General features: G+C 39.7%; 1 pseudogene across 1 annotated transcript in view; it reads right to left on the reverse strand.

The window, feature by feature from the left end:
- LOC122423993 overlaps positions 1-4,643 on the reverse strand; it is a 6,770-nt pseudogene extending 2,127 nt beyond the window's left edge. The window contains exon 1 of the transcript XR_006264266.1: positions 3,401-4,643. The product of XR_006264266.1 is annotated as a nucleolin-like (transcript). The remainder of the gene's footprint in view (positions 1-3,400) is intronic.
- Positions 4,644-10,036: the final 5,393 nt, after the last annotated feature.

Consider the following 10,036-nt stretch of genomic DNA (forward strand, 5'->3'; position numbering starts at 1 on the left):
TCAACCCATTTACATTTAGGGTAATTATTGATAGGTGTGGTCCCGTTGCCATTTACTTTGTTGTTTTGGGTTCACGTTTATACAACCTTTTCTGCATTTCCTGTCTAGAGAAGATCCTTTAGCATTTGTTGAAGAGCTGGTTTGGTGGTGCTGAATTCTCTCAGCTTTTGCTTATCTGTAAAGCTTTTAAATTCTCCTTCATATCTGAATGAGATCCTTGCTGGATACAGTAATCTAGGTTGTAGGTTATTCTCTTTCATTACTTTCAGTATGTCTTGCCATTCCCTCCTGGCCTGGAGGGTTTCTATTGATAGATCAGCTGTTATCCTTATGGGAAATCCCTTTTGTGTGTTATTATGTTGTTTCTCCCTTGCTGCTTTTAATATTTGTTCTTTGTGTTTGATCTTTGTTAATTTGATTAATATGTGGTTTGGGTGTTTCCACCTTGGGTTATCCTGTTTTGGGACTCTCTGGGTTTTCCTTGGACTTGGGTGGCTATTTCCTTCCACATTTTAAGGGAGTTTTCAGTCTATTATTCCTCGAGTATTTTCTCATGGCCTTTTCTTTTTGTCTTCTTCTTCTGGAACTCCTATGATTCGAATGTTGGGGCGTTTCACATTGTCCCAGAGGTCCCTGAGGTTGTCCTCATTTCTTTTGATCCTTTTTTCTTTTTTCCTCTCTGCTTCATTTATTTCCACCATTTTATCTTCTATCTCACTTATCCTATCTTCTGCCTCCGTTATTCTACACTTGGTTCCCTCCAAAGTGTTTTTGATCTCATTCATTGCATTATTCATTTTTAATTGAGTCTTTTTTATTTCTTCTAGGTCTTTATTAAACATTTCTTGTATCTTTTCAATTTTTGTTTCCAGGCTATTTATCTGTAATTCCATTTTGTTTTCAAGATTTTGGATCATTTTTATTATCATTATTCTAAATTCTTTTTCAGGTAGATTCCCTATCTCCTCCTCTTTTGTTTGACTTGGTGGGCATTTTTCATGTTCCTTTACCTGTTGGGTATTTCTCTGCCTTTTCATCTTGTTTAGATTGCTGTATCTGGAGTGGGCTTTCTGTATTCTGGAGGTCTGTGGTTCCTTTTTATTGTGGAGGATTTACCCAGTGGGTGGGGTTAGACGATTGGCTTGTCAAGGTTTCCTGGTTAGGGAAGTTTGCGTCAGTGTTCTGGTGCGTGGAACTTGATTTCTTCTCTTTGGAGAGCAATGGAGTGCCCAGTAATGAGTTTTGAGATGGGTCTATGTGTTAGGTGTGACCTTGGGCAGCCTGTATGTTGACGTTCAGGGCTATGTTCCTGCGTTGCTGGAGAATTTGCGTGGTATGTCTTGCTCTAAAACTTATTGGCTCTTGGGTGGTGGTTGGTTTCAGTGTAGGTATGGAGGCTTTTGGACAGTCACTTACTACTTAAAGTTCCATGTAGTCAGGAGTTTTCTGGTGTTCTCAGGTTTTGGGCTTAAGTCTCCTGCCTCTGGATTTCAGTTTTATTCTTCCTGTAGTCTCAGGACTTCTCCAACTATACAGCACTGATGAGAAAACTTCTAGGTTAATGGCGAAAAGATTCTCCCTGTTAGGCCATACCAGAGAGGTTCACAGAGTTACATGAAGAAGAGGAGAGGAGGAGGAGATAGAGATGAGCAGGAGGAGAAAAAGGGGGATCAAGAGGAGAGAGACAGATCTACGCAGCTGTCTGTTCCCAGAGTGTTCTCCGTAGCCCAGTCACCTACAAGGATTCACAGAATTGGATTGGGAAGAGGAGGGGAAAGGAGGAAATAGAGGTGTTCTGAGGTAGAAAACAGAGAGTCAAGATTGGGAGAGAATAATCTTCGGTTTAAAAATAGGGCTTCTCTTCTTTTTTTTTTTTAAGGTTATAGTGTGTTGAAAATGAAAATTAAGGAGTAGTAGAGGAGTACTAGAGGACTTTAAAAGAAATAAGAGGAAAAGAAAAATAGAAAATAGAAGAGAAAAAGGAAAGAAAAAGAAAAAAAAGAAGAAGAAAAAAGAAAAAAAAAGAAAAAAAAAATTTTTTTTCCCCCTAATTAAAAAAATCGTAAAAATCTATGAAAATGAAAGTTAAGGAGTAATGGGGGAGTAATAGGGGATTTTAAAGGAAAATAAAAGAGAAAAAATAAAAAAAAAGAAAAAAAAAGAAAAAAAAAAGAAAAAAGTAAAATTATATCTAGGAGTTTCTCTAGAGCTGTTGTGGTCAGTGTGGGTTCAGCTCAGTTTCAGATAGCTCCTCGTTCCAGCTTACACTTCTCGATATCTACAGGCCCCTTACGGTGTAGTCGGTGTTTTCTACAGGGATTTTAATCTGTTGCACCAGTCCCTTCTGAAGCGGTTCCCTTTGTTTATTTGACTTCTGTTTGCCGGTCTCTTCAGAGCCTCATTTCCGCCCTGACACAGGCGGGCGGAGGTGGACTCTTATTCAGGTAGCTAGTTCCGTCGCTCTGCGGGGAGGGGCTGACGCTGCGGGAATGGGCTGGCGCTGCAGGGAGGGGCTGGCGCTGTGAGGGCGGGCTTGCGCCGCGGGGACGGGCTGGGGCTGCCGGGAGGGGCTGACACCGCTTTCTCCGTCTGCGCTGCTCAGGCTCCCGGCTGTTCTATATGGAGCATGCCCCGCGCTGCGCGAGGTTCCAGCCCTCGGGTGTTCCACAAAAGTGCGGAGTGAAAAGCTGCGCCTGCTCTCTGTGCCTTCCCCGTCAGAGCGGTCCAGGCAGCCAGGGGCTTGGTGGGCGCACTCTCCCCAGGTGTGGCGCGCCCACTCCCTTCCACGGTCCCAGTCTCAGTTTCCGCTGGCGCCAGTCGGGTGCGCGCGCCTTCCGCCCTCCGCTTCCCCAGCCCCAGTCCCCGCCCGCGCCGGTCGGGTGCCTGCGCCCTGTGTCTCGCCGCGACCTTCCCCTCCACCCCCACCCCCCACCCCCCCGGCCTCCTGCCTCTGGGGATGCTGGGCCGGTCCGCAGCCTGCGAGCTCTTCTCTGGACTTTCTCGGTCTCTTTGTTCTGCGAATGGCCGGCAGTGTGTTCGGGCCGGTTAATGTACTCTCTCTCCTTTGGTCTCCCACAGTTCAAGTTGGCACCTCACAGAAGCTCCCTCCGATTGTCCTCAGGGCACTCAGGCCAGGACCCCACCCCAAGCAATGCCGCCCAAGACTCCCTTCCCGGGACGAATCTCCATCCTCTGCTCTTTTGTCTCACTTTTTATCTTTTATATTTTGTCCTACCTCCTTTCGAAGACAATGGGCTGCTTTTCTGGGCGCCTGATGACCTCAGCTAGCGATCAGAAGTTGTTCTGTGAAGTTTGCTCTGCGTTCAGTTATTCTTTCGATGAATTTGTAGGAGAGAAAGTGGTCTCCCCGTCCTACTCCTCCGCCATCTTTGCCAAAGACTTTTAAACCAGTGAGTTCCAAGGCTTTTTCCAGGTCTTCGGCAGATTCAAAATCCACATAGCCAAACTTCCTATATACACCAATTCTGACATCGACAACAGCAAGATCATTTTTAGCAAAAAGATCACCAATACCCGTTTTCATTTCAGGAGCAGATTTATTGAAGTTCAGGTTTCCAACAAAAAGATTGAAAGATGTAGTTGGTTCTGTGCCTTCCACTTTTTGTTTCTTGGCTTCAGGAGCTGCTTTTTGTTTGGCCATTTCCTTCTTTCGTTTACCAGGTGCTTCTTTGACAGGCTCTTCTTCCTCCTCTTCTTCCTCCTCCTCATCCTCTTCTTCCTCCTCATCGTCGTCCTCCTCTTCATCATCGTCATCCTCTTCCTCCTCCTCTTCATCATCATCATCCTCTTCCTCCTCCTCTTCATCATCATCCTCTTCATCTTCATCTTCAGCAGCACTCTTGGCCTTCACAGGAACAGCTTTTACAGCTTTCTTTCCTTTGACTGGTACAATCTCCATAGGTTCTTCTTCAGAGTCATCTTCGTCCTCCTCATCCTCCTCCTTATCATCCTCGTCATCCTCATCATCTGTGGCAGGAGCAGCACCAAAAGCAGCAGCTGCCTTCCTCACTGCTGGTTCATCCTCCTCTTCATCTTCGTCGTCTTCCTCTTCACTGTCATCTTCCTCTTCTTCATCACTGTCTTCCTTCTTGGCATTCTTGCCGTTCTTTGCTCCCTTGCCTGAGGCAGCTGCTCCCTTCTTACCAGAGGTTGCTACCAATGCTTTGCCTGGGGTGGCTCCCTTTTTGCCAGCTGTTACCACTGCTTTGGCAGGTGTTAACTGTCTTCTTGGCTGGCATAGCTGCTGCCTTTTTGCCAGGGGTGACAACTGCTTTCTTTGCCGGTGTGGCAATTGCAACCTTTTTTGTTGGGGAAACCATCATCTTCTTTGCTGGAGTCGTGGTAGCCTTCTTGCCTTTTTTCTGAGGGATAACAACCTCTTCTCCACTGCTCTCATCGTCTTCATCTTCTGACATTTCCTCATCTTCACTATCTTCTTCTACCTCCTTTGGGGGAGGATCCATTTTCTTGGAGTCACCTTGATTTTTACCGGCCTTTGCGAGCTTTACCATGGTGGCGGCTTATAACGGCGGAGTGTGTGGCGAGCGAGCGGCGCAGACGAGCCCAGAGGAACCTAAGCACCGTCGATGGCGGCCACTAATCCCTGAGCGCGCACGCTTGGCTGCCAGCTAGCGCTCGAGACTCTGGGCTTTATTTTTAACAGAATGGATTTTCCAATTTGTGGGCTTGGAAGAAAAACTAATATGTTTTTTGTTCTGGAGAAAAATTTTAATGCTATTACTTCAAAGAGTTATAACACTGAATCTTGCAATACTCCTATATCCCAACGCAGTCATGCTTCTCAATTCAAAGCTTCTGAACTCTCACATGTGTACCAAGTTGTACAGAGACTATAAAAATAATTGAAATCTTCAAAATGTCAGCAGTAGACATTTTAATTAGTGTATGTTAAAATAAAACTAAGAATCCTGATACCTTCATAATTTGACTTCCTTTGAAGTTATAAATTATTAATAATGTCAGTCAAATGTCACAGTAAGATTCACCCCATTTATAAGATCTATTAGCCCAAGATTAATAAGGGATTTATATCAACTTTTCTTCTAAATAATCAAAGGGGAAAAATTATTTACCTCATGAAATCTAATGACACTGGAAATATGGGCTTTTGTTATAGTAAGCTATCCTATATGTAAGAAAAGGAGAAAATAACAATATATGATAATTTTTCCTGTTTCTGATAAAGTAACAGTGGAAACCTATAGAAATGGTTATCTGTGAAAGAGCAAAGGGTTAGTGGAGGGGAACCAGTGGGGAGCCAGATTCCTCAGTAAGTGAATACCTTTTTATTTTGTGTTCCTATTTCAACCATGGAAATATAGCATCTACCCAAAAATGAAAAAATAAAGAAAATAGCTCAAACTTGTCACAATGAAGTCAGAAATTAAAATTAACATGAATTCTAGAGAAATAGTTGTTCTAAAGCAGGCTCTGTCAGTAGAAATATTTTTGATGCATGAGTTTTTGTGCAAATTTTCACTCTCCCATGCATTTACCAAATCTGAGACTTTTACAGAGTTACTTCACATCTACAAGGCTCTACTGTCTCATTTTTAAAGAGTATAAAACTGTCTACCTGGTAAGGTTATTGCAAAGATTAAGTCAGACAACACACATGACATCTTCCAAACAGTATCTAGCCTTTGGTTTTATTGGAAATAATAATATTATTTCCAACAGAACAGTGCCTAGGCTACTGGAGTCCCATATGGATGAAATCCATTCATTCACTTATACATACGTTAATTCAGCAAATATCTGTTGAGAGCCTATCATATCAGATACTGCTCCAGGAGCTTCAGATACAGCAGAGAACAAAACAAAGAAGGTTCATGCCTTTTTGAAGTTTGTATCATTTATGTGGCATTGGTGAGGGAGATAAACAAATCCCAGCAAACATAATATTAACAAGTATGGAAATACCAAAGTGTGTTAGTGAGACAGGTATGGAAAAATAAAGTAGAACAGGGAAAAGAGATTGTGCTGGTTTGGAGTGGGAAAAAAAGTCAAATAGATTAGAATATTAAATGGTGTGGTCAGGTTGGACCTTATTAAAAAGAAGAGTAAATAAGATAAAAATCATCCTGTTTATACCCTGATTGCTTCAGTTTTAAAAATTATTAAATTACATAGGCTTTAAAATAACTCATAAAGTTGTAGCTATTCTTTCTTCTAGTCCTTAATCCCAACTCTCTCCTTGCATGACACTTTCATCCAAATTTTCTGTAAAATCAAGGGCATCTTGTAAAATATATTCTCTCAAACTTTCTTCCTAGTACAAAGATAAGAGAGATAATATTGTCTTACTAAGAGTTGCATTTGCCTTTTGCTGAGTGTTACCATTTTACTTAGATTTGGATAGATCCAGAATTCAAGCATGGCTATTTTAGTAGAATTGACAGAAAGTAATACGTCTTTAAAACTCAGCCTTCTGTCATGAATAGTTGTCCTAATTCTGGGTTATTTTATTAGAAAATAAAGGCCACATTACTAAATATATTTATGTAATATGGAAAGGGCCTTATCAAATTACATGCCTAGATAAGTATGCATACTTAACAAATATCAAAGATGAAAATAAAATCCAACTGATGAAAATAATTACTTATTAAAAGTGTTCATTACCTCATGTAAAACATTCTTTAATGTCACTTCTTGCCAGCAGATGCAAAAGGAAAGCAGACCTGTATACAGGTATAATTATGATAATGTGATTTTAATTACTTACATCAAACCAGTTAAAGATTGTCTTTTTAAAGTGTGCCTCAAAGTCCCTGGTGGTCTAGTGGTTAAGAATCTGCCTGCCATCGTAGCAGACACCACTTCAGTCCCTGGTCCAAGAAGGTCCCAGATGCTGCAGGGCAACTAGGCCGGCGTGCCACAACTCCTGAGCCTGCACTCTAGAGCCTGCGAGCTACAACTACTGAGCCGGAGTGCCGCAGCTACTGAAGCCCACAAGCCCTAGAGCCCATGCCATGCAACAGGAGAGTAGCTTCCACTTGCCACAACTGGAGAAAGTCTGTGTTCAGCAACAAAGATCCAGCACAGCCAAAAATAAATGATTTTTTTTCAAGTGTGCTTTATCTGGAAAATAGTTGTTCTTTGGACTGGACGATCGCAGTCTACCATTATTTGTAATATCATTTGATTTCCACATCTAATGATTGACGGGAAAAGCAAGATTTTTCTGAAATATTCCTTAGAAACATTCTTATTGGATGTTGAATGCTCCAAATTCCATATTTGCATATATTGTGCACATTCCTACATCATTTCTATATATTTTAAAAGATATACACCTTATATTTAAAGGTGTTTGTTGACAACTTAAAACAATATTTTCTTGTTCAATGAACTTCATTAGAACTTTGAAGGTGAGATCAGGTCAGGAAAATGGCATAACTTAATGTTTCTTCTATTTTTGAAAGTATAACTAAATGAGTTCCAGTGATATAGATTCTTCTATATTCTCTCGATAATAATTTTTTAGGAACAGTAAAGCTGCAGTTTTCTCTTATAAACAATTTAGTTACTACTAAAAATTGATGGCAGTTAGTAGATAAACATTTATTGACTGCATACTACTGGCATCAGTAGATAGAATCGCAAAGATTTAAGATTAAGAATGAGCAAAATTATAACAACTACCAAACATGAAAAACCAGAATATGTGCTGAAATAACCGCATTCTTCTATCATTTGAAACCTTACACTGAACATATTGATGCTTCTAGAGCAATCCTATTATTTAGGACATATGACAGAATCAGAATATCCTTATAATATGTACCAGAATACATCTGATAAAGTTTGAAAATAAGCACAGAAAGTCCATGACTGCATCTATTTTCAGATGGAAAAACCTTCCATCTGAACATTCTAAGATACAGAACCAATTATTCAAGAACTGATTGTGTGCTTAAATATTCTATAATTAGCAAAGACACAGGGTGATAATTGTCTGGGTAAGTGATGATCATACCAGTGAGGCTGACGCTGTGGAGGCAGTGTCAACTTTTTAAGTTGAAGGTCATTTATCCATAGCCCAGGGTTGTTCATTCATATTTGTCCCTGGTAGAGCTTCTCTTTGTCTGGATGGGAGTTTCATCTCTCTTTCACAGCCAGGAAGTTTGGGAAAACCTGCTGTGTTCAGGATAAAAATACTCATTTCACTTAAATCAGGTTATTTTCCTTCAGAATGGTCATTGATGAGTTTCTGCCAACCCTATTCATTTATTTCCCAAATGTTTATTTCTACTTTCCCAGTAATAAAAGCATGCTTATTATAGCAAATATGGAAAATGTGGAAAAGTAGAGAGACACCAATTAAGTTCACCCATAATCTTTTCCCAGTGGAAACTGCTGTTAACATTTTGGTGCCTTTCCGTGAAATCATACTGAATACATAATTCTGAATCCTGAAATTTTCTCGTAACATTTTTATGGTGATCTTCCCCCTAGTTTATCAAAAGTTTTCAACTACATTATTATTTTTTAAATTTTTATTTATTTTGGCCATACTGTGATGCATGTGGGATAATTCTCTGACCAGGGATTAAACCTATGCCCCTACAGGAGAAGCACATAGTCTTAACCACTGAACTGCCAGGGAAGTCCACAACTACATTATTTTTAAGACTGGCATAATATTCTATGGGATGGATAAGCCATGCTTTTTTTTTTTTTTTTTAAGAAACAGCATCTATTAATCTTTTTATATTTATATTATTTTAAAATATTTTATAAAATACAAATATAAATGGCTTTTTATATTCTTTTTAAAACAGAAGTATCTCCTATTACTGGATATTTAAGTTACTTCTAGACTTCTACTACTTCAAATAATTACACCATTGAAATCTTTATACAGAAATTGTCATCTAAATTTCTGACTACTTACAGACCATTTCTTTAGGAGGAATACTGTTAATGGTCATGAATTTTTTCCTTTCATGCATTTTTCTTCAGTAAATTTCACTATTTTCTTATGTGGAAGTCACTGTACAAGATGCTACAGAGGATATGAATTAGATGAACTGCCATAAAGGAGCTTACAATCTAGAAAGGAAAATCAGACAAAGGTATCCTAGGTGCGCTTATGGTAAAGAACCCGCCACCTACCAATGCAGGAAACATAAGAGATGCAGGCTTGATCCCTGGGTGGGGAAGATCACCTGGAGGAGAGCATGGCCACCCACTCCAGTATTCTTGCCTGGAGAAATCCCTAGACAGAGGAGCCTGGTGGGCTACAGTTCATAGGGTCGCAGAGAGTTGGACACAGCTCAAGAGACTTAGCACGCACACATACATAAGAATAATATATGCTGGCAGGTGATACATTCCATGAATAAAGGTTTTGCTTTGTGCTTTGGAGACTCAAAAACTAGGAGTCTGTTTCACATGACAAATTGAAAATCATTCACATGAAAATGTTTATTCCTTTTAAAAAATTTTTTTCAGATTGCTACTATTCTCATTAAAATGTTTATCATATATCTATTTGTGTTTACTTTAGCCCTCTTTTGGAAGTACTGCATAAATAATATCAATGATTTCAAATTTATACTTTATCTTGTTTTCATGGGAAATTTTAGGGTGTCTTGAATACAGTTATTTTGTATTCTAATGATTCAGAGCTATGTGGGCTACTGCAAATGCTTACAGAGGTGTCAGCCTTGTAATAAAGCAATGGTGACATTGGAGAAAGATGTAAATTTATAATTGTAGATTGGCATCACAGTCTTACATGTTTGTCACTTTCTGTTGACATTGTTATGGGATGTACAAAGGCAGAGATTATAGTTTTTGATAATAGTTTGATCACTTTTCAAAATCAAATGAAACTTTTATGTAAGTTTCTTATGTCCATCTACATCAAAAGTCAACAAACTTCCTCTATAAAGGACCAGGTAGTAAATATTTTCAACTTTGCTGTTTATCTGGTCTCTGTCCAAACTATACAATGCCATTGCTGTGGTGTAAAAGCAGGTATAAA

The sequence above is a fragment of the Cervus canadensis genome, chromosome 21 (genome assembly GCF_019320065.1).
Source record: "Cervus canadensis isolate Bull #8, Minnesota chromosome 21, ASM1932006v1, whole genome shotgun sequence".
NCBI classification, from domain to species: Eukaryota; Metazoa; Chordata; class Mammalia; order Artiodactyla; family Cervidae; genus Cervus; species Cervus canadensis.